The following is a 24,424-nucleotide window of genomic DNA, read 5'->3' as shown; positions in this document are numbered from 1 at the left end:
TCATCCTGATTCGCCACATCATAGAATCCCTACAGTTTGGAAGCTGGCCATTTGGCCCACTCAGGCCATACTGGCTCTCCAAAGAGCAACCTACGCAGATCCACCCCCTCTATCCATGCGGTTCTCATGGCTAATCCACTTGGCCTGCACATTATGGACAACATAGCATAGCTGATCCACCAAAGCTGGATTGTGGGGGGAAACTGGAGCACCGAAAGGAAATCCACGCAGACATGGAAAGAATGTCCACACAGTTAGTTACCCGAGGCTGGGATCGAACCGGGGTCCCTAGTGCTGAAAGGCAGCTGTGCTAACCACTGAGCCATCATGCCGTAAGTTACCCATAAGACATTCCTGGCACAAACCAATGTCCTAGACTGGCCCCTTGCTTCAAAATAGCAGTGGGAGTATAGGCATGACAAACTGTCTGGAATCTTCTCCTGCAATCAGAAGCATATTTTTGCACTCACTATCCAAATGTTTCCAACAGTGCACCCTGCTGCTCAAGAGATAGCAAAAAACCGACAAGTCAAAAGTAAAAAAATGCAAAGTAAAAGTTAAAGCAGTTTTTTAAATATATGAAACAATCCTCACAACTCCCACTCAATCCAACCTCACCAAACCCCCCATCTAATTATTTGATGGCCCTGCATTCATTGATTTTCTCATGATTGTGGGTAAAACAGAGGTGGGAGGAAACAAAAACCACATTCATTATTTGGCTGTCTGTTACCTGTGCCACCATTGTTGTTGGCATTGGAAATTACCAGACAAAAATAAATGGGGGTTACAATTGGTACTTAGGTCTCTGGCAATTTATTATTTTCTTTGCATTTACAAAACAAGCATTGCCTGCAGGCACACTGGACAGGATTGTTTGCTACATGTTTCTCTAAATGTGCCTCTTCATTATTTGATAGTGTTCAATCTTTCACAAGGCAGTTTAAAAAATAAATTAGTCAACGCATAAGCACATAAGTTATATTAACAACTTTAGTAGGGTTTTTGGAATGCTTTTTCACTATTACCATGCATATACCATAGAATTAATTGATACTATCAATGTGCTAAACCAAATGTGCTCCCTTTAAAATACTTATCACAATGAGCCTCCTACACCAGGAGGTAAGCAAGCTTCTTTTTCTGCAAAAATGATGACTCAACACTTTTTAACATCCATGACAAAGGGTTTGATCCATCTAAAAGCATAGGACACCCAGACTATTTAAATCATATGGATGCCAAACTTACACAGACTTCAGAGTGCAAGTAGAATGGGGAAGGGTTTTTTTTAAGATTAGATTCCCTACAGTGTGGAAACAGGCCTTTTGGCCCAACAAGACCATACTGACCCTCCAAGACTAACCCACCCAGACCCATTCCCCTCCATTTACCGTTGATTAATGTATCTAACACTATGGCAATTTAGCATGGCCAATTCACCTGACCTGCGCATCTCTAGATTGTGGGAGGAAACCAGAGCACCCAAGAGGAAAGCCATGCAGACACGGGGAGAATGTGCAAACTCCACACTGACAGGTGGGAATTAAACCAGATCCCTGACACTGTGAGGCGGCAGTGCTAATCACTGAGCCACCATGCCACCCTGTGTTTCCACAGGCAAGATCCCACTGCACTAAGCTTCCCATCCATTATTCTGTCAGTAATAACCTCTAGTTGAAAATGAGGAGGGGTGGAAAGCAAGGTACATATTTATGTATGCTTATCAAGAAGTTGGTAGGTGCACTACGTCACCATTCAAATTAAGAAGTTTTCATACAACACATTTTTCTTCAGTTGGGCTAGCAATAATGGGTTCAAAGGTACACCAAGCATCTATTCCAACACCCACATTATAAAACAGCAGACATAATTTAAAATTCAAACACTATTGCCATAGTGCAAAACATCAAAACACATTTGATTATTGTGCTTACCATGGTCTATTGAAAATCTGGGCACTCCAATAGTTTAAAATTAGAATTCTGATCATTAGTCTTTGGCAATGTGCCACAGCATCTTCTCACCAACTTACCCGCACCAAATCCAAGTACCCTTTTTTCCACCATCCAATAGGAACAGGGATCACTTTATTTTTTGACTGAACCTGACACAAGACATTTAAAGGCTGCTATCTCAGGACTGGATTCAGCTGAAAATCTCCACAGAAAATTCAGGGTTGTGAAATGCCATATACTTATCAAAATATGATTGTAAAATTGATCAGTTGTCAAAGCAAAATTCATAATGGGCTTACATTAAATATTGATTAGTGGGTGAATAAGGAGGTGGAACTGGCTGAATTGTTTATTCTTTCACAGAATGAGGGAGTCATGGTCAAGACCAGCATTTTGTTCAGATTAGAGTGGTGCTGGAAAAGCACAATAGGCCAGGCAGCATTCAAGGAGCAGGAAAATCGACGTTTTGGGCAAAAGCGTTTCATTGGCATTTTGTTGTCTATCCTTAATTACCCTTCCTCTTGGCTTGTAGTTCAATCACATTGCTGTGGGATACATGGAATCCAGATCCAGTAAGGATGGCCAATGTACTACTTTAAATGATATTAGTGAACCAGATGATTTTTTTTCACAATAATCATCCCCACAGCCGGACCCAGATTAATTGACCTCTATCAGTTTCCAGGATGAGATTTGATTTTATGGCCACAGACCATTAACCTGGACCTGTGGGTTACTGCACCATAGTCACTTCCAAGTTCAAAGCTGCTAACATTATTTTGTTCCATTAAAAAGAAAGTAGATTTTTTATGTATCTTATTCTATATATTCACATTTTCTAAATACAAACCATCGTGTGCTTTTGCGATGAAGCATTGCTTTACAAAGTTGAAAAGTTGAAGGTCCTTTTCTCTCAAAATTTGCTCTTGGACAACTGGTCTCCTAAGTACATCCATCATTTTGGAAGTCGAATGTCTTGCTTTGCAAAGTATCTGCAACTTTTAAAAAAAGTCATGTGATTTCCCATTATAAGAAAAACAAAATTTATTATGGAATGAAAGATCAATCAACTTATGACATCAATTCTTTAACATCTACCAATTTCTCATAACAGCTACAAAATATAGAGTCGCAGAACACAGAAACACACCCTTCAGTTCAACTCATTCATACCGATCAAGTTTCCCAAAACGTATCACTCTAAACCTTTCCTATTCTTGTACTGAACCCAATGTCCTTTAAATGTTGCGAGGTACCTGCATCTACCACTTCCTCCATTCCACATATGAACCACACTCGATGTGAAAAGTTGCCCCTCAGGTCCCTTTTAAATCTTTTTCCTCTCACCTGAAAAATAAGCCTCTTCACTTTGAACTTACCCACCTTTGGGAAAGAACCATTGCTACTCACCTTATCTATGCCCCTCACCATTTTAAAAACCTCTTTAAGGTCACCCTTCAATCTCCAACACTCCAATGAAAAAAGTCCCTGCCTATCCTTATTGCTTAAATCCTTCAGTCCTGGCATCAACCTGGTAAATCTTTTCTGAACCCTCCCCAGTTTAATAATATCTTTCCTATAGTAGGGCAACCAATATTATGGAATCTCTCTAATTTTTTTACAAAATTTCAATCTCCGATTATCTAATGCAACAGAACCTAACACTTCAAGTGATTGGTATTCTGTGAAGACACGCAACATCATCTGTCCGTTCTAACGTATGTAGTGTCTTGATTTCAGCCTCACGTTTGTCTCTTTGAGTTCTAATTCCAGGGTAGCTTCTTTCACAGAATGAAGCCTAATTTCACATTGATCTTGACCAGTTGTAGCCCAAAGAAGAGAACAGAGATTTGTGATAGGGTTTAGTGCAAACTGCTGCCCTGACTGCATTCAACTTTTCCATAAATTATGACCTAAACAAGACACTTCAAACATCATTGTCGTGTTTCTGGAAGTTCAGGATTTCTGCTGTGCATCCAGCTGGTCACTTTGGAATGTTTCATGCCTGACAAATGTTAGCCAAATGTTGTCACAATTGATTGTTGGCTGCAGTAAGAGACTAAGCAGCAGCCACATCAATTGAAATAGATTATTTGTGCACAAATTACACCCATAGAAAAGATGTGCTGGCAATGTGTGCGTGCATTTAGTCATAAGATGTTGATTCTGGGAACCTGCAAACAGTAATTAAAATCGGTGTGGGAGTGGAACATTCTGGAGGGGAATCAGGGATAGGGTGGGATGATTCCATGATTAGATTATTGGAGGGTGGGGAGAGGAAGAATTTACTAGAGAAGGAATACCCTGGATGTCCTTGTCAGTTGAGCAGGAATGACAGAATTGACCAACATTGTTGACTTTTCCATGTAAAACTGCAGATTAGGTCCTGATGACTGGATCCAATCTATATCAAAAGTACAACCCTGCTTCCATTGCTGCTCCAAAGAATTGATACTTGTAGAAAATGAATCTCATTACTTTAACTGCACCATCCTGCAAGATCTCCTCCAAAGTTTACAATCAGGCTTTTTAAGCTTGTCTACTCTTTCTTACCACTCTCCATCTATGTTAAATCATTTTTAATTCACTTTGCAATTTGACCAAAGCTGCATCTTCTGATCTGAACTGGCCATCACTTCTCCTTCAACCACAAGCAGCTGCATTGCAGTCAGAAGTATTTCCTGGCTGCAAGTCCACTGAGTGAAGCCTAAAATTACTGAAAACTGAAGTTAAAGGTTCAGTAATCATTCAAATCTGTGCACTACTATCAATGGTGTACTCCCAAACTTTCAGTTTGATTATTTCGAATATTTTTCCCTTTACCCACCCTCATTAAAAATAAAAGTTTGCCTCTATAACAGTAGTTGCTATTTTTCAATTGTTCGTTAAGTACTTTTAAATAATTCTCAGAGATCCAATAAGGCACACTTAAGAAGGTTTCATGAATATGTACTTCCAGTGGACTACTTTTGCTGCTGGGAATGCATTTTAGAAATGATGGCCACACACTCCAAAATTAAAATAAAGAATATTTAACGAGGATGTGCCTGTGATCTATTAATATAGTCACAGAGTATTCAAGGTTCCATACTAGCAGCATCCATCTATAAAATCAACACCTACAAATACAAGTCTTCCTTTATCGTTAGATTCTCTGTCACTGTCCTTTTTGTTCAATACTGCAGCTGGCTGGAAATAGTTATTTGGAACATACTCTACTGCATGATACCCTGCTATTTTTCAATGCCATTAATGGTAAAGAAAGAATATTTATAATGTTGGTAATGCCATCTTAAGCTACTGCAAAAACAGAACATTTTGGATCTGGGAATCAATTATGCAGGCATAAATGGGAAGATCCTACTGGTGCTGAAAATGTGTTGCTGGAAAAGCGCAGCAGGTCAGGCAGCATACAAGGAATAGGAGAATCGACGTTTCGGGCATAAGCCCTTCTTCAAGGTTCTCCTCGAAGATCCTATTGGTGCACAATTCTGGTCTCCCTCCTATCGGAAAGATGTTGTGAAACTTGAAAGGGTTCAGCAAAGATTTACAAGGATGTTGCCAGGGTTGGAGGGTTTGAGAGAGAGACTGAAAAGGCAGGGGCTGTTTTCCCTGAAGTGTCAAGAGGCTGAAGTTTGACCTTATAAAGTTTTATAAAATCCTAAGAGGCATGAATAAGGTAAATAGACAAAGTCTTTTCCCTGGGGTGGGTGAGTCCAGAACTAGAGGGTATAGGTTTAAGATTAGAGATGGAAGATATAAAAAGGGCAACTTTTTCCACACAGAGGGTGGTGCGTGTATGGAATGAGCTGCAAGAGGAAGTGGTGGAGGCTGGTACAATTACAACATTTAAAAAGCACCTGGGTGGGTATATGAATAGGAAAGATTTAGAGGGATATGGGCCAAGTGCTGGCAAATGGGACTAGATTAATTTAGGGGATCTGGTCAGCATGGACAAGTTGGACTAAAGGATCTGTTTCTGTGCTGTACATCTCCATGACTCAATGACCTTAAAAACAATTGATACCATAAAGGGAAGAAAGCAAAGAAGGTTAGGTGCTCTCTTTTTCCATTTTCTAAGTGAACACATTTAAAAAATATAGCAATGCGGTCTGTTGGGTTGCAAATGCTTTCTAAAACTATTTATGGATATCAAAGTCCACGGCAGTTCCAGAAACAATTTCTTAAAAGTTTGGAATGTCCCATCTGGAACTGCAACAAATTAGTTTCACAGAGTTGTACAACACGAAAACAGACCCTTCAGTCCAACTCATCCATGCCAATTCTAAATTAATCTAGTCTCATTTGCCAGCATTTGGCCCAAATCCCTCTGAATCCTTCCTATTCCTATACCTATCCAGATGCCATTTAAATGTTGTGATTGTACCTGCCTCGGTCACTTTCCCTGAAAGCTCATTCCATACACGCACTACCCTCTGAATGAAACCATTGGCCCTTAGGTCCCTTTTATAGCTTTCCCCTCTCAGCTGAAAACTATGCCCTCTAGTTTTAGACTCCCCTACCCTGGGTCAAAGACCTTGTCAATTTATCCTATCCCTGCTCCTCAGCATCCAATGCTCCAGGGAAAATAGCCGCAGCCTATTCAGCTTCTCCCTATAGCTCAAACCTTGAACATGGGGATCCTCAGAATCTGTTATAACACTCTGTCCATGTTTAAAACCAGCTACAAATTTAATGTTTCCTAGTACTGGCCTGAAACTATGCTGGATTTTACGAAAAGCCAAGAAGTCCCACAAAAACAGAACTCAAACCCTTAGAGGCAAGCAAGGACACTCAGGGTGGTATTTTATAGGTGACCACCAGTTAAGATGGCACTACCAGAATCACCATGCAATGGAGGATGTTCAGCCACCTGCTAGAGCAGCAGGTCAAAGCAAGAGGCCAGCAGTTTGGCAGTGCCACCTTCAGAGGTAGTCATTGCAAAAGCTGCAGCATGAAGCAAAGAGTCTCTCAATTCACTTTAACCATGCTGGGGCCAGGCAGGCAAGTCTTACATTCAGCAGTGATGTTACCACAGGAAGCAGCTATTGTAGCCAGCGAGCCCTTCCATGAAGCAGACATGAAGGGGTCTGCCTATTCTCCCTTCAAGGATGTCAGTGTTTGCCTTGCACTCTCTACATGATCCAGCAGCAGCTCCTCCCAGCATGGGCAAAATGCCACCAGAGATAGCACATAACCCTTCACTGGGGACAAATGCCTCAACTGGCCTCTTGGAGGGCTGTTATGCTGCTGCAGTTTCTACTGCTAATAAGATGTCAGATAGCAGATGATATCGGGCTACCCATGCCACCTTCCAGCAGTTTTATCATCCACACATCTCCAGAGGTCCAGTAATATCATAGAATCCCTGCGGTGTGGAAGCTGGCTATTCAGCCCACAATAAACCTCTGAAGAGCATCCCATTCAGACCCACCCATGGCTAATGCACTAAGTCTTCATATTCCTGGACACTACGGACAATTTAGTATGGCCAATCCACCCTTACTGTGGGAGCAAACCCAAGCAGACACTGGGAGACCGTGCAAATGCTACACAGCCAATGACCTCCAAGAGTGGAATTGAACCTGGGTCCCTGGCATTGTGAGGCAGCTGTGCTAACCACTTAGCCACCAAGCTACCACGTAGTCCAGCCTTCAATTCTGCTGCTCTCCACAGATGCTAACTACCTACTGAGTATTTCCAGCTTTTTAAAAATTGACATGGTCTATGGGAGTGTCTTGCATCCTCTGATCCAACAAGCCAACCTACCGAGTAAAACGTGTTCTTCTGGCTTACTCTTCCCTCACATAGGTCCAGCTCACAACACCATGGTCTCCAGTGTGGATAGGGCAAGGAAGGACCTCCCACATCTATCCCAGCTGGGAAAAGGGATCAGACCCACCCTGCCTGCATCATCTTGTTAACTGAACCACCCAGGTTTCCATCCCCAAACAGTCCACATTGTTGTGTGAACATATACATTTAAATGTACTTTGTAGCCTGGAGCTGCGAATGATGATAGAATGAAAGAAGAATCATAGAATTCCTACAGCAGATAGAGGCCTTTTTGGCTCAAAGAATCTGCATCAACCCATCAAACAGCATTCCACCAGGCCCACCACCTCACATTTGCTATGGCCCATCCACCCAGCCTTCACATCTCTGGACACTACAGCACAATTTAGCATGGCCAATCCACCTAATCTGCACACTTTTTGAACTGTGGGAGGAAACCAGAGCACCCAGCAGAAACCCACACAGACACAGTGAGAATGTGCAGTCACAACACAGTTGGTTCCTGAGGTGACAATCAAACTAGGGTCCCTGATGCTGTGAGGCAGCAGTGCTAACCACTGTGCCTCTCTGAAGGTAGACACCTCAATTCTGATTGCATTGCAGAGCGGACCAAGAACCTCTCCCACTCTTATCAGCCGCTATTGGTCTATGTTGGAAGGATTTACAAGTCAGTGCTGGATCTAACTGGCCAGATTACCAAAGCAGTTCCTTGGCCATCAAGTCCTGGAATGGGGCTTGAATCCAGAGCTTCCTGCTCAGGCAGGGACTCAACTCACTGTGCCACATGACCTGAAAATCTCAAGGCTCCACAAAAGCAACTAGCACTGATCAGCAGCAGACTGGGTCTACCCTCATCTTCATCTTTGTGCCCATTTTCTGGTCTCTAGTAAGCAACCGTTAGAACAATACGCCATTAATATTTTCCTGATTAAAAGTCGATTTGGTTCTCCCCACCTCCCCTTGAGCCACAAGCAAAGGCATACATACCTGAGAGTGGGAAAATCACACTGGAAAGTAAACAAAGACGTCACACAATGTGCTCGAACCGTTAACACCACGCGTCCGGAATGTTAGTAGACGCCTTTTATGAATGCATCTCTGTGGACCGCCCGGCTTAATATGCGAGTGACCTGTCTTCAGAAGTGACCGGTCAACAAAGCAGATTAATCTGCATCAGCTATGATGCTATTCACAACAATGTACCAGCCCAGCGTGACCTGAGTCACACTCTGGTCATCACCCCCTTACTCAGGCTAGTCTCCAGGTCTTGGCAGTTAGCCTGCGGGGAATTAGACTGAAGGGCATTTCTATAATGAGCGTGACTGACATCCACACCTTCTAGTCAATGGTATGTAGGGATGTTACCCTTGACCTGATAACGCTCTCCATTTATATTTATCGAAATTGTTTATAAGTTGTCCCAAATCCGATATAAATTCTAGACTGTGTAGTTTTATCTTGAAAATTAGATTTTTTTTTCCTGTGACGGTTGACAACAGAAATTCTTATCATTAACTTCTTCAAATGAACTGTGTCGTGAATTGGAGACAGTTGGTTATTCCGTTTTTTTTAATGCCATGCATTTTTATGACGGAAACTGCTAATAGTAATTTGAATATTTGCTTGGTCAACTCTACCTCAGTTTGGTATGTTTTTAAATAAAGCTTATTTGTTTATGCAGTTACGTGAAAATTATTTGCTAATAAGTGCTGTTTGCAGTAATGTTTTCACCCTTGTTTGTAAATGCAACAAATTGTAATAACTAAAAGTAACTATTCTCTGAATTTCTCACCATCCTATCAGTTGCCTACATGCAAAGAGTAGATTGATACATAAAATATGTGTGTTAACGACCCATTTCCATCCTTCAGTTTATTAATATTTCCATACCAGCGTAGTTAAACAGAACAATGCCTTTATGTTACTTGGGCCATTGGGCTGTTTTCTTGCTATGTCTTCCTTGTGTCCTTTTCCACATTTATCTCTCCAAGTCTCATTTCAAATCATCGGCTCTGTGATTCTGATCTTCTACAAAATTAATTCCTCCGTTATCTGTGGTGATTGAGGCGATTGCTACGTGCAGACTGTTTTTTTTGTATGTGACCAGAATCTTCTGTGAATTTGTGGTTTGTGATACTTGTGAAAAGCTGCAAAGGGGGGTGTAATTATAACCAACGGACCAAAACATGAACTCAATCGCGGAGTTTTTATTTTTTGCAACACGACACGGCACTAGCTCGTAGGCGTCAATCCTATGCAACTGGTGGATCGAGACCCTGAACGATTTCAGGACCAAAGTGTTTCGCGTTATTATGAGGCGCCTGACAGAGAAAAAAAAATGGCAAAACACCACATTGCATGCTCCTGGGCTTTTAAAAAAAATTTTTGTTTAACCCAGGACTGAGTTCAGGTGATGCTGAGCGTGTCAAAGATCAAAGGAGTGATAAAGCTGAAAGGTGCTTGTTGTTTCACTGCCTGATGCCTATTCAATCTTCAATTAATGGAAAATAATGTGGTTTCCAGGCTTTGTTGAGGGGAACACAGACACAGAAAACAACTGTTTCACAATGTTGTATTTACATTTGCAACGATGGAAATATAATTCTACTTAAATTATCCGTTTTTTGTCGTATTTTTAGCAGCATAACAAAGCCTAATCACCAGAATGGAACGGATTGTGGTTTACAAAAATATGGTCCTTTTTTTAACTTTAGAGTGTGCATTCATGCTTTGGTATCTTGACCTGGCCATTTTGTTAATGTTGTAAGCTGGAGACAATAGGCGATTGCTTTCAACAGCAAACAACACTTGCCTTTTTAAGATTGATCCTACAGGAATTTTTCCCTATTAAAAGTAGACGTTTCTATAAAATGTATAAATGAAAATACAGTTTTATAGTATTTTCTTAGATACGTGAGCTAGCACAAAAAATCCCTTGTTTCAGACACATCTAGAAACAAAGTAAGCAGTGGTTTTGAAAAGTTTGCATCACATTTAAATTATTGCATTAAATAAAAGAAGGCTCTTAATTGTTTTTATTCTAAAGCCTGTTAAAATAGAGATTGCAAAACCACATTTCTTTTGTTTCCTGTTTCGTGTTTCATTGATTGCAAAGATACTAAACTGGGGTTTAAAAAGAAGCCTTATGTTTTGATACTGGCACTTAAAGCTGCAGTTATACTCTCAAATCGGGCTAATCGTGGTTTACATGTTTATAATAAATGTATTTACAATCTTCCAAAATTTAGGGTTTTTTTACCGTTACTGATACTTACTCCATACAGTGGGAAAATAACTTTTTCTTAGCACTGGGGGAAGTTATGTTAAACCACAGTCGTATGTGGTTGTACATGTGGGTGTCAAGCCTGAGAAAAGTGGTTAATTACTAGTGCAAGAAGACATTGCTTTTTTCATGGATCAATTTAATGTAGTTGCCAGTCCAGAAATGTGGTTTGGTTGAAACTTGAAAATGATATTGTATAGTCCACCAGAAACCATGAGTGCATCTGAATTTAACTCTGTAACATTGCAGCAAAAGTTAACTCAAAGGCAGTTATAACACAACAAGCAGCCTTTGTGCTTGTTCCTTTTTCTTCGAGTTCACTGTCTCAGGTTTGCACAAGAGACATTTTTAGAAATCCAAGAACAGTCTCTAAATGAAAAACTTATCTATTACCCGATTACTACAGTGGATTACTGCAAACATAAGGGGAGATTCCTTAGTTCTTTTTCCCCTTATTAAATTGACTGGGGAAGTGTGGATCTAATGGTGACATCTTCTGAGACGCCGGTGCACAATTTAACAATAATTCACACCTTATTCAAAGGCTGTGTCTGAGGGATAGAGCTTGAGTACTTTTTTTGCTATTACTTTCTCAAGAATGTTTGTTTGCTTCTTTCTTCATCCTTAACTGTTCTCTCCTCACACATGCTTCAGCGTTTGCTCCCTTTGAATTACCTTTATTTTTTCATATTTATTTTGCTTCCATTTTCTAGTTGTTTTACTTCCTTCCACTGTCTATTTCACAGTTGCATTCTGACAAGATGATGGAGATTAGGGTTGTTTTGAGGGGCCTACTTCAGGCTGTGGAACCATTACCAACATGCATTCAGTTTGACCCAGTCTACTCACTGAATTTAGTAAAGATGGCGAGGGTAAGGGGATGTCTAGGAGCAGATTTCTCTCCATTGTGAGAAACAGCAACAATGCCCTTTTTAAGTTGCATTAAAATCCTTATTGAAAGCCTAGCATTGGAGCAGGTGCATTCCAGCTATATTGTTGAAGTTTCAATGTGTAGTTATCTTCATTAAAATTATAACTTCAATCCAAACACTCACGAATAATACATATACTGACACAATCATCTTTGTTCTGAGTGACTGCATGACAGATGTTCTTGGTACTGCCCCTTGCTTCAAGTCCAACTGTATTGTCAGAAAATAGTTTTTAAAATATTGAAATAGAAAGAGAAAAGGCAAACAAAACCCTTCAGTGGATTCCTCATTTAAACCTAGCCATTACCAGTTTGCTTACTCAGAGACAGCCTGTTGAGATGAATGTATAATGAACAACACAAAAGGCAAGAGGGACTGGTATAAAGAAGAGAAATACTAAAGGAAGAAGGTTTGACCATTACAGGAGCAAAATAGAAACCGTGTACTGTGAGTGGTTTGCTACTAAAAAAATGAAGGGGGTGAATCAAAGAGATGAATCCAACGCTTTTTTGCTAAATACAAATTGCGTCAAGTTTTTTGGAAGTTTGTTGCCACAAATCCTATTGGGTTCTGCCATGGTATCCGGCCAAACTCCCCTGATTAATTGTCCATCACACCTCTATGGCGTCTCTCACGTCTGACTTTTGCCCTGACTTACCATATGCCATTATTCGAAACAACTCACCACTCAGCAGATATCTGCCAAAATACCTATACCCCTTGCACCCATGCCATCTTTGAAAACTCATTGTGCAGCAAGGGCAAGTGCTGTCAGTCCACAACTGCCCCACACCGTTACTGACTTTTCTCCCAGATTTGACTATCAGGAAGAAAGCAGCTCTACTGTTTGTGGGCAAGGTCTTGAAGGTCCTGCAGCATGGAGTGGTCGCCAAGGAGAAGCAATGGAGACCGTGACACCAGACCACACCAGTTGATCTGAGATGCCACATCTGTCAATGCAGTCTTTGCCAGCTGGAGGAATGCCCAGCACCATAGGAAGAAGGTCAATGATCTTCTCCACTCTCTTAGAGATACGCATCAGCATCTTCTCTCTGATGCCTCACACTCACCTCATCCCTGTTACTGTACCAACCTTCTACCAAATTTCATGATCTATCACTCTCACTATCACATTCTTACTCACTGTTACCCACTCCAAACCCTGACACTACTTACCCATGACCTCTGCACCGTCTACTGAGTCACTTGGGACCACCTCCCCACCCAAATCAACAAGAATAGATGTGCCACACACAGTTGTATCCTGTCATACTGGCATCACTCTAATTCCAGGCAGAGAATAACCCACAATAGGACAGAAACACGCACGGTGGTATGCTGCCCAACATTAAGCTCCTCACCCCTAATGTGCAGAGGATCCTGGCTCTGACCACAATGAGCAGGCCCTGGACTGGCATTGACAACTACCCCAGCTTACTATGTTGGGACCCACAAGCAAAAGTTATTCCCTCTAACTTGACTGAGGCCTGCAGGCAACTGCAGTCCTACTTCCTCCAACAACTATGAGAGCTTCCTGCCTTTGTTTTGATGATGCAAGGCAAGATAGCAATAAATTAGGGTCTTACTGTCTGGCTGAGATGGCAAAGTACAATGGCAAGGCCAGGCAATGCATGGTAGTGTTGCAGTGAGCATCTGGGTAGACTCAGAGTGAGTGCAATGAGAGCCTTTGAATAGCTTGGTCCAGTACTTGAGCTGGGTTCATGCCTCTAGTTGCACAGTGCCTTTGCAGCAGCATTTCTATGATGGTTGTTGGTGCAACACTGAAGTGCAGGAGCAACTTGTAAGTGAATGGAAGATGTGCTGTGAGATTTTCAGAGGTTGGCTCATGTTGGTTGCCAATGTCTGTTGATGTGGTCCTTGTGGCTGGTGCCAATGGAGTAGGCCAGATAATTAATTTCCTTTGCTTTTCTTTGTAACAGTGCAATAGAATCTTTTATGCCCACCTGAGAAAGCAGCCTAAGTAGGCTTGGGCAGTAAATTTTAACTTAATAGCATTTACTTCAGATCAATTTTAGGTAATTTTACCTTCTACTCACACAATCACTTTAGTAAACAAACAATGTCAAAATTGTGATTTGTACTAAAATTGAACCAAAAGATCTGTTTACATGCTATACTCAACAATCACTTACCTGTATTGAACAAGAATTACTGTATAGTTAATAAATAGCCCAGAAAAAGATGATTATTAAAGAGCAAGTGATTGTTCAGGTAGCTATTAAAGGCTGGATGATGTTAAAGTTTAAGATGTCGATTTGCTGCTGTGAGCTTTGTTTGTGGGAACAAAACATTTTGATAATAAATGAGGTTCGTCCATTTATTCTTAACCATCTGGATTAAGTATCTAGTAACTGAACCAAGGCTTAAATTAAATCTGATTAACTGTCTTGATTTGGAGATGTCGGTGTTGGACTGGGGTGTACAAAGTTAAAAATCACACAACACCAGGTTATAATCCAACAGGTTTATTTGGAAGCACACTAGCTTTCGGAGCAACGCTTCTACAATCACCTGATGGAAGGAGCGTCACTCCGAAAGCTAGTGTGCTTCCAGTTAAACCTGTTGGACTATAACTGGTGTTGTGTGATTTTTAACGATTAACTGTCTGATTATTTCACTCCATGGGCCTAAGTTCAAAAATATCTAAAACAATGAAACTAACCCAGAGACAGCAAGTGACCAATCAGCTAATTATAACGGACATGGGATCAAGATGATTTTTTGGGGGAATTAAATTGGGGAATTAAAAGTGAAGATGTAGGGATTCAACTTTACTGCTCCACTCACTGCAAGTGTAACTATAGTCAGTGAGGGTACTGGATGCTTCCTTGAGCAAGATTTCAGGGACTCACTATCAGTGGGAAAACCTTAGAATTTACATCACAACTGTAACTGATCATACAATTTAATTGTAAAGCCGCTGTGCGTTTTGATGAGGGACACGTCTTTCTCTTTATCTTAATTTGAAAATAAACAATTTTTCTGTTTTGGCTTTTACCTGATGGTTGAGCTTGTTTCAAATATTTTCTTATATTATTTATGGGACATAGGCATCGCTGGCTGGCAAGCATTTTATTGCCTATGCCTAGTTGCCCTTGAGAAGGTGGTGGTGAATTGCCTTCTTGAAGGGTTTAGAAGGTTAAGTTAAGAATGAGTAATCAGACAGCTGCAACTAAGCTAAACTAGATCTAAGTTTGAGCTGAATTCTCTTTTGAAGCTGGCAGCAGATGAGGCCTTGGTTAAGTGTCTCACTCAAAAGACAGTGTCTCCATCAATGTAGCTCTTCCTCAGTACTGCATTGGAGCATCAGCATTGATTTTTATGGTTAGTTCCTGGAGCGGAGCTTGAACATCAACCTTCCAGATCAGCTGAGAGTTCTACAAACTGAGACACTGGTGATACAGTGCCGCAAGGTAAGTATACCAACATGTTATTGACCTTATGGTTGGACATATAGAATTGTATAGTTTATTGATAGCTGCTTTTCTTATCATGTTTGATACATGAAGGCACAATATTAAATAGTTGACCATCATAGCATATCTTTGAACATTATTAATAAATAACAACTTTTTTTTAAAAAACTGTCACATTATTCAAGTACTAATGCAAATTATGTGTGTATCCAAATAAGAACATAGACATCAGTAACAGGAGTAGTTCACTCAGCCCTTCAAGCTGCTTTGCCATTCAATAGGCACATGGCTAATCTGATTTTACCATTTACCATTCTTTCAGAAACAGAACCGGAAATAATATCACCCACTGCAACAAACCAACGCAGATAAGTAGTAAGTTGGACTGATCACCAACGCTTCACTAGAGGCTCCTTGATGATGCTACCTAGCATGGTGATAAAACGTTTGAGAACAAATCTATCAGCTTAGTGAGCAAATTTACAACCTGATTTTAACTTTATGTTCCTGTATACTCTGGTCATCTTTCATCTCCTTGCTAAACAAGATTCTATCTATCGCTGTCCTGAAAATATTAAAATATTCTGCATCCACTGACTGTTTGAGGAAGCAAATGCCAAAGATTCACAGCCCTTTGAGAGAAACTTTATTTCCTCATCTCTTACTGGGTGCCCCTCCTTATTTTTTTAAAACTAAAACTCCTCATTCTAAATTCTCCCGCAAAAGGAAACATTCTTTCTACATCCACACAGTCGAGTCCCCTTAGAATCTTGCATGTTTCAATTAAGTCACCTCTGACTCTTCTAAACTCAAGTGTATTTAGCCTTTCCTCAAAAGGCAGTCTGCTCATTCCAGATATTAGTCTAAACAGCATCCAAGACATTAATATTCTTCCATAAGTGCAAAGACAAGCACAAGTATTCCAGGTGTGGTCTCACCAATGCCCAATATATCTAAAACATAACCTCCCTATGCTAAGATTCTATTCTGCTCACAATAAAGCATAGCATTTTATTAGCTTTTATGATTACTTGCTGTACTTGCATCCTAACCTTAAGTGTTCATGCTTTGGGACACCCAGACTTCACCTCAGAGTTCTGCAATCTATAAGTATTTTGGTAATATGCGTCTTCTTTATTCTTTCTGCTGAAATGGACATTTCCCTACATTGTACACTATTTGCCAGATCTTTGCTTACTTAACGATTTTCTTATGACAGATGTTAAGCTAACTGGCCTGTCATTTCCTGCTTTCTGCCTCCTCTTTTGAATAAATGATTCACATTAGTTATTTTCCAATCTAAAGTAGCCTTCCCCACATCTAATGAGTTTTGGAAAATTACAATGAATGCATCAGCTATTTCGCTGGCTACTTACTTTTAAGACCCTAAGATGAAATCCAACAGACTTAACACTTGTCAAATTGCAATTCCCACAATTTACTTCAATACAGCTTCCCTGGTAATTGTAATTTTCTTGTGTCCCTCCTTCCATTTCAATTCCTAATTTACATCTATCTTTGGGATATTATTTATATAATCTCTAGTGAAAACTGAAGCAAAAATCTGTTCAATTTATCTCTTCATCCTCCATTATTAATCCAGACTCATTTTCTATAAGGCCATCAATTGATTGGTTACCTCTTCTTATTTTCTTTTTAAAATCTTTGAAGAAACTTTTCCAATCTGTTTTAATATCTTTGGCTAACTTCCTCTTGTAATCTAACTTTTCCCTCCTGACAAATCTATTAGTAATTTTTTGTTGTATCTTGTATTGTGTCTATTATTCTGTCCACCACATACCTTTGCACCATTACATGACTTTTCTTTGCATTTAATGCAATCTTTTACTTTTTAATTAACCATGGATGATGGGCCTGTCCCTTTGAATTTTTCTTATTTATTGGAATGCATCTGCTCCATAGTCTGTGGAATATCCCTTTAAATGTTTGCCACTGAATTACCAATGATCGTTCCCTAAAGTTCTAGAGACTAATTCTAGAGCAAATTATACAATGAACAGAAGAGCCTTGGGAAAAGTTGATGGGCAGAGAGAATTGGGAGTGCAGGTCCATTGTATCCTGTAGGTTGCTGCACAGGTGGATAGAGTGGTCAAGAAGGCATATAGTATGCTTGCCTTCATTGGATGGGGTATTGAGTATAAGAGCTGGCAAGTCATGTTAAAATTATACAGGACGTTGGTTTGGCCGCATTTGGAGTACTATGTACTGTTCTGGTCGCCACATTACTGAAAGGATGTGGACACTTTGGAGAGGGTGCAGAGAAGGTTTACAAGGATGTTGCCTGGGATGGAAGGTGCTAGCTATGAAGAGAGGTTGAGTAGGTTAGGTTTATTTTCATTAGAAAAAAGGAGATTGAGGGGGGACCTGATTGAGGTTTGCAAAATCATGAAGGGTATAGACAGGGTGGATGGAGACAAGCTTTTTCCCAGGGTGAAGGATTCAATAACAAGAGGTCATGCCTTCAAGGTGAGAGGTGGAAAGTTTAAGGGAAATACATGCGGCATGTACTTTGCAGAGGGTAGTGGGCGTCTGAAACGCGTTGCCTGCAGTGGTGGTAGAGGCAGGCACGGTAGATTCATTTAAGATACATCTGGACAGATGCATGAGTGGGTGGGGAGCAGAGGGATACAGATGCTTAGGAATTAACCGACAGGTTTAGACAGTACATTTGGATCGGTTCAGGCTTGGACGGCCGAAGGGCCTGTTCCTGGGCTGTAAATTTTCTTTGTTCTTTGTTCTTTGTAAACTAAATTAGCAGTTCACTTTTGCTATTTTTGCTTCATATATCCTATGGCTCTGAGCTTGCTTTCTTAGTGTTTATTCACTTTTGGAGGCTGCTTCTATATACTTCATTTCTCTTTCCTAACACAGAGGATGAGACTGACAGCTTATCATGGTGGTGAAAAATGAGCACCAAAGGGATGGCTATGTCGTTCATTTTGTGCCACCACGCTATGACATTGGCACACCTATTGCACATATGGTCATATCTGGAAGTCAAAAAGGGAGCAGTCCTTGGTGGAGTCAAGGGGGATTAGAATCAATCTTGGGTACCATGACAGTCTCCAAGGAGCTGGTCATGGTCAATCAGACTGATGTCTTACCAGTTTGGTGATTGAGCTATGATCTGCACTAAAGAACAAAAGCAACCCGTTCCAGGATTACCGAAAGATCAGTTGAATTGCTGTGAGGATGTCAGTTAGGGCATTGAGCCTCTTTTCCTGAAATGAGAAAGCAGGAGGGACTGAGTATGCTGGAAGTGAATGGGAGAGCTGTTAGCACTGATGCAGGGGCAGAAGAGGTGTTGAGGTGCCCTCAGTGTCTGAGTAGGAAGTACAGAGGGCAGGATGGGTTAGTAATTTGGGAGGATGAGTTGGAATGAGAGCTAGGTATCATGCAATAGTGCAAGTTGTTGACCATAATGCCTGTTGAGAGTGTTCAGTGGCAGAGCTAGATTCCGAGCTGGCCTCATGTGTGTGAAGTGGCAGAGAGAAGATGGTGATATTTATCCTTGTGGAGCACAGAAGGTAACTGATGTTTTTGCTGCCCTGCTACTCATTTCTTTTACCCTGGGATGCAGCACTGACCCAGATCATTATCTGTGTTTGTTCGCGGAGCAGAGAGTAGGATAAAGAATGACCCTCCTGTCCACTATTCTGTCCCTGTCTTTGACATGAGGGTGCACACTTCCCTTTCTGTGCCATGTCCTTTGTGGTAAAGGCTGAACATCACAGTGTGAGGGGCTGCACTTGGCTTGCAGTGTCTGAAATGATATATGGCTGGGCTTCAAATGGGCTGACAGCAACATGAACATCACAGGGTCTCAGCAGTAGAAAGCAACTCTGCCTCCTGAGCCGTGTGAAAGGTGTCAAAAGAGTTGTATCATTAATAAAATGAAAAGCAAAAGGGTGTGTAAGAAAAGTCATTGTATGGCAGACCACCCACCATGAATCTCACTCAACAAAATACCACAAATGGGAAATCCCCTCCAACTTTTCAGATATCAACAAGTCACAATAATTCATCATTAATTGTTGGAACATACTGCCACGACTATAAAAATAAGACGTGTTCCCAAAACCTTCAGCCTGTTTGTTTTATGCATGAATCCAACAGAAAATTTGTGTTGTGAACCTAAACAAATTTCCAACTCCTCAGTAGTGTTTATAATATGAAGTTGCAGTGAGAGCAGTAGTTCCTTTAGTTTCTTAGTAGTAGTTCCTTTATAGTTTTTATTTTCATCTGATGGAGTCACTCTTAGATATGGTTTGAGGTATATCTAAATTTATGTGGGTCATGTGTGCGAGTACAGCTTTAGTCAATTACTTCCAAGTGCATAACACAATATATCATAGGCTTTCTATCCACAATTTTCATGTTGCTCTGTGGAAGTACTACTTTATAAAATTTGGTCTTAATTAGAACAGCATCCTGCCACCATGAATGCAGAGTACATGCTGTCTGTCTGACAGTGACTCAGATTTGTCTTGCTAGTTGTCTAATAACAATTGTCAGAGGAAGTGAAGATGGCCTGATTTCATTTTATTTATTATTGTCATGTATCTAAGTAGAGTGAAAAGTTTTGTTTTGCAAGCAGTAAAGGCAGATCAGAACAAAGAAGGGCAGACAGAGCGAGGCATGCAAGGTTATGACTGCACAGAACGTCCACAAAGTGTTTTGCTCCTCTATTGATTTTTAATATTTACATTTCTACTTTCCACATCCTTGGTCAAAGGTTGTTTTAAGGTTAGGGGTCAGTTAGCTCAGACATTGTGATGCAAAGGGATTCCAACAGTGTGGGTTCAATTCCTACATCAGCTGAGATTACCAGGAAGGACTGTCCTTCTTAATTTTGCCCCTCACCTGAATCATAGTGCCCCTCAAGTTAAACCACCACCAATTGTCTCTCTGTCTAAAGAGACAGTAGCCCTTTGGTATTGTAAGAATATGGTGACTCCATCTTTTATTTTTGCACCAGCTAAATTCTATTATATTAGTTCATAGTAGACGGCAAGAATTGTTTTTAATTCTTTACAAGGACAGGTGATGGCCTTGCGGTATTATTGCTACACTGTTAATCCAGAGACTCAGGTAATGTTTGGGGTCGAGGGTTCAATCCTGCCATGGCAGATGGTAGAATGCAAATTCAATAAAAATGAGAAATTGAATGTCTAATGATGACCATAAATCAATTGTTGGAGAAAAACCCATCTGGTTCACTAATGACCTTTGGGGAAGGACACTGCCGTCTTTTATCTGGTCTGGATTACATGTGAGGTGAAAGTGAGGACTGGAGATCAGAGTACAGATTAAAGTGGTGCTGGAAAAGCACAGCAGGTCAGGCAACATCTGAGGAGCAGGAACATCAATGTTTCGGGCAAAAGCCCTTCATCTATGCATCATTATATAAGGAAAGATTTAAATGTGTTTTAAGTGGCTCAGTAAAGGTTTATCAGACTAGTGCCTGGAATAGGGGTGTTGACTTATGAGTGAAAGTTGGAAAGGGCTGATGAAGGGCTTTTGCCTGAAACATCAATTTTCCTGCTCCTTGGATGCTGCCTGACCTGCCACTCTAATCTTGACTGGATTACATGTGACTCCAGACCCACAGCAATGTGGTTGACACTTCATTCCTCTCTGGGCAATGAGGGATAGGCAATAAATGCTGGTCTAGTCAGTAATGCCCACATCCCATGATCAAATGGAAATTGAAAAAAAATATAATAGTATGATCAAGTCATGACAGGAAAGAAGAGCTTTGCAGAATCTAGTGTATTTTTAAACAAATGCTGTGAAATATTTCTCACCAGATTATGTGATACAGAAAATAAACTGTACATCCTGCAAGTGGGCAGCAGTTTGTAAAGAGAAACGGAAAGTCAAAAACATTTTTTGCAGTCCTTTTATGTTAATTTGAATAACTACACTATTTGAAATCAAGTTGCTCTTCTAAAGGTTACTGAAGTATTTTAATGCAGTTTCTGTATTTACTAAAGGTGTTGGAGGAGCCTCTTGTTTCCACTATGTAGGTTGCAAATTAGAGAGGTTCTGATTGATGTGTGTGTGTGATGAGGTCCGAGAGTGGGTGATATCTTGTCTGAGAATGACAAACTTTCTCCTCCTTTTACTTCCCCGAGGCGGTTTGCTTGACCCAGAGAGGGAACTAGATAGTTTTACTTTTAGCTCTTGTTGCTAAATTCAAACTAATTTGAGGCCTCATCTGCCCTCTCATGTAGATGAAAACATTTTATGGAGACTTCCTTTCAGTAAATTCCATCATGTGAAGACCACAATAACTATTGGCTTTCTGGACAGCTTGAGCAAATTTCAACAATCTAGCTGGCAGAGAAGGATTTTTCGTTTCAGAGGTCATGAGTTCAATATAATCTTCTCAAACCCTTCATTGATACTTCCATTTCCTTTAGCTCCATACACATACACAAGGGCCCAGCACCGATCCTTGTGGCACTCCACTGGTCACAGGCCTCCAGTCTGAAAAACAACCCTCCACCACCACCCTCTGTCTTCTACTTTTGAGCCAGTTCTGTATTCAAATAGCTAGTTCTCCCTGTATTCCATGAGATCTAACCTTGCTAATCAGTCTTCCAATAGGAACCTTGTCAAATGCCTTACTGAAGTTCATATAGATCACATTAATACGCTGCCCTCATCAAATTTCTTTGTTACTTCTTCAAAAACTCAATCAAGTTTGTGAGACATGATTTCCCATGCACAAAGCCATGTTGACTATCCTGAATCAGTCCTTACCTTTCCAAATACATGTGCATCCTGTCCCTCAGGATTCCCCCCAACAACTTGCTCACCACCGAGGTCAGGCTCACCGGTCTATAGTTCCCTGGCTTGTCTTTACCGTCCTTCTTAAACAGTGGTACCATGTTTGCCAACCTCCAGTTTTCCGGCACTTCACCTGTGACTATCGATGATACAAGTATCTCAGCAAGAGGCCCAGCAATCACTTCTCTAGCTTCCCACAGAGTTCTAGGGTACACCTGATCAGATCCTGAGGATTTATCCACCTTTAATCGTTTCAAGGCATCCAGCACTTGCTCCTCTGCAATCTGGACATTTTGCAAGATGTCACCATCTATTTCCCTACAGTCTATATCTTCCATATCCTTTTCCACAGTAAATACTAATGGAAAATATTCATTTAGTATCTCCCCCATTTTCAGCGGCTCCACACAAAGGCCGCCTTGCTGATCTTTGAGGAGCCCTATTCTCTTCCTAGTTACCCTTTTGTCCTTAGTATATTCGTAAAAACCCTTTGGATTCTTCTTAATTCAATTTGCCAAAGCTATCTCATGTCCCCATTTTGCCCTCCTGATTTGCCTTTTAAGTATACTCCTACTTTCTTTATACTCTTCTAAGGATTCACTCGATCTATCCTCTCTATACCTAACATATGCTTCCTTCTTTTTCTTAACCAAACCCTCAATTTCTTTAGTCATCCAGCATTCCCTATATCTACCAGCCTTCCCTTTCACCCTGACAGGAATATGCTTTCTCTGGATTCTTGTTATCTCATTTCTGAAGGCTTCCCATTTTCCAGCCGTCCCTTTACCTGAGAAGACCTGCCTCCAATCAGCTTTTGAAAGTTTTTGCCTAATACCGTCAAAATTGGCTTTTCTCCAATTTAGAACTTTAACTTTTAGATCTGGTCTATCCTTTTCCATCACTATTTTAAAACAAAAAGAAATATGGTCGCTGGCCTCAAAGTGCTCCCCTACTAACACTTCAGTCACCTTCCCTGCCTTATTTCCCAAGAGTAGGTCAAGTTTTGCACCTTCCACATCCACATACTGAATCAGAAAATTGTCTTGTACACTCTTAAGAAATTCCTCTCCATCTAAACCTTTAACACTATGGCAGTCCTTGTCAATGTTTGGAAAGTTAAAATCCCCGACCATAACTACTCTATTATTCATTGGTAGAGGCAGATACAAAAGCAATGTTTCAGAAGCATTTAGACAGAAACATGAACATGAATAGAGGGATACAGACCATGTCATGCATATAGGATGGTTTAGAACATGCATTCTCAACTGGGAGCGTATGGCCCTCTGATGGGCCCTGGCATATTTGAAGGGGCCCACAGACTGAAATCTATGAGAAGGGGACCCCAAGGATTTGTGGGGGTCCTGGTAACTGAACCGATGAAATACTCAAGCAACAACCTGCATTGGAATCGATAATTTCCCTCCTATTTATAATGTTTTTCCAACCCATTGTTTGAATTCGGTGCACCTGGTAAATTAATGGCTTAAGCCCCTCCCACACAGCCTCACTTCAGAGTCAGTAATAAATCAGTCTGCACCAGGTCAATGTATTCAATCAATGGGGGTCCTCACATTCATGATCGCCATACTTCATTATCCAAAGAACAGCATGTCTTTCTCGGCTTTTTAAAAAAATCCTTGTTCATTTATTCATTATTTTCCTTGTAAGAAGTACCTCATGATAATTTTTATTATTTTCAGAAATAATTCTAAAAAAAGTATTGACAGTATTCAGTGGAATACTTATCATATGGCTTCATCACATCTCCACAAAACCTATCTTTGCCTATCTGTTTGAACTGCATGACTACATTGTCAAATGAAAGCATGGAGGCCAAGCAAATTGAAAAAAAATTCTACTCCTTGCATCCAGATAAGAAGGATAAACTCTTAGATTTCTTCAAAATCCTTTGAGATAATTTTGAGAGAAGGCCAAAGCTGAAACAAATGCTTACTCAAACGTCAGAGAAATTAGAGAGAGTTTTGTTGCATCATACAATATTATCAAACTGATTGCTGAAACTGGAAATGCTCACAATGTTGATGAGTCACTTATCCTGCCTTCAGTGTCCATAATAATATCTGATGTCATGAATTTGAGTGCCAAAGAAGCAATTCAGGCAATTCCTTTGAGTAATTCTACTGTTGCCAGAAGAATTGATGAGATGACATGGGACATTGAAGAGGGATTGGTCAGTTC

Source organism: Hemiscyllium ocellatum, chromosome 34, assembly GCF_020745735.1.
Source record: "Hemiscyllium ocellatum isolate sHemOce1 chromosome 34, sHemOce1.pat.X.cur, whole genome shotgun sequence".
Lineage (NCBI taxonomy): Eukaryota > Metazoa > Chordata > Chondrichthyes > Orectolobiformes > Hemiscylliidae > Hemiscyllium > Hemiscyllium ocellatum.
This window is presented reverse-complemented; position numbering follows the sequence as displayed.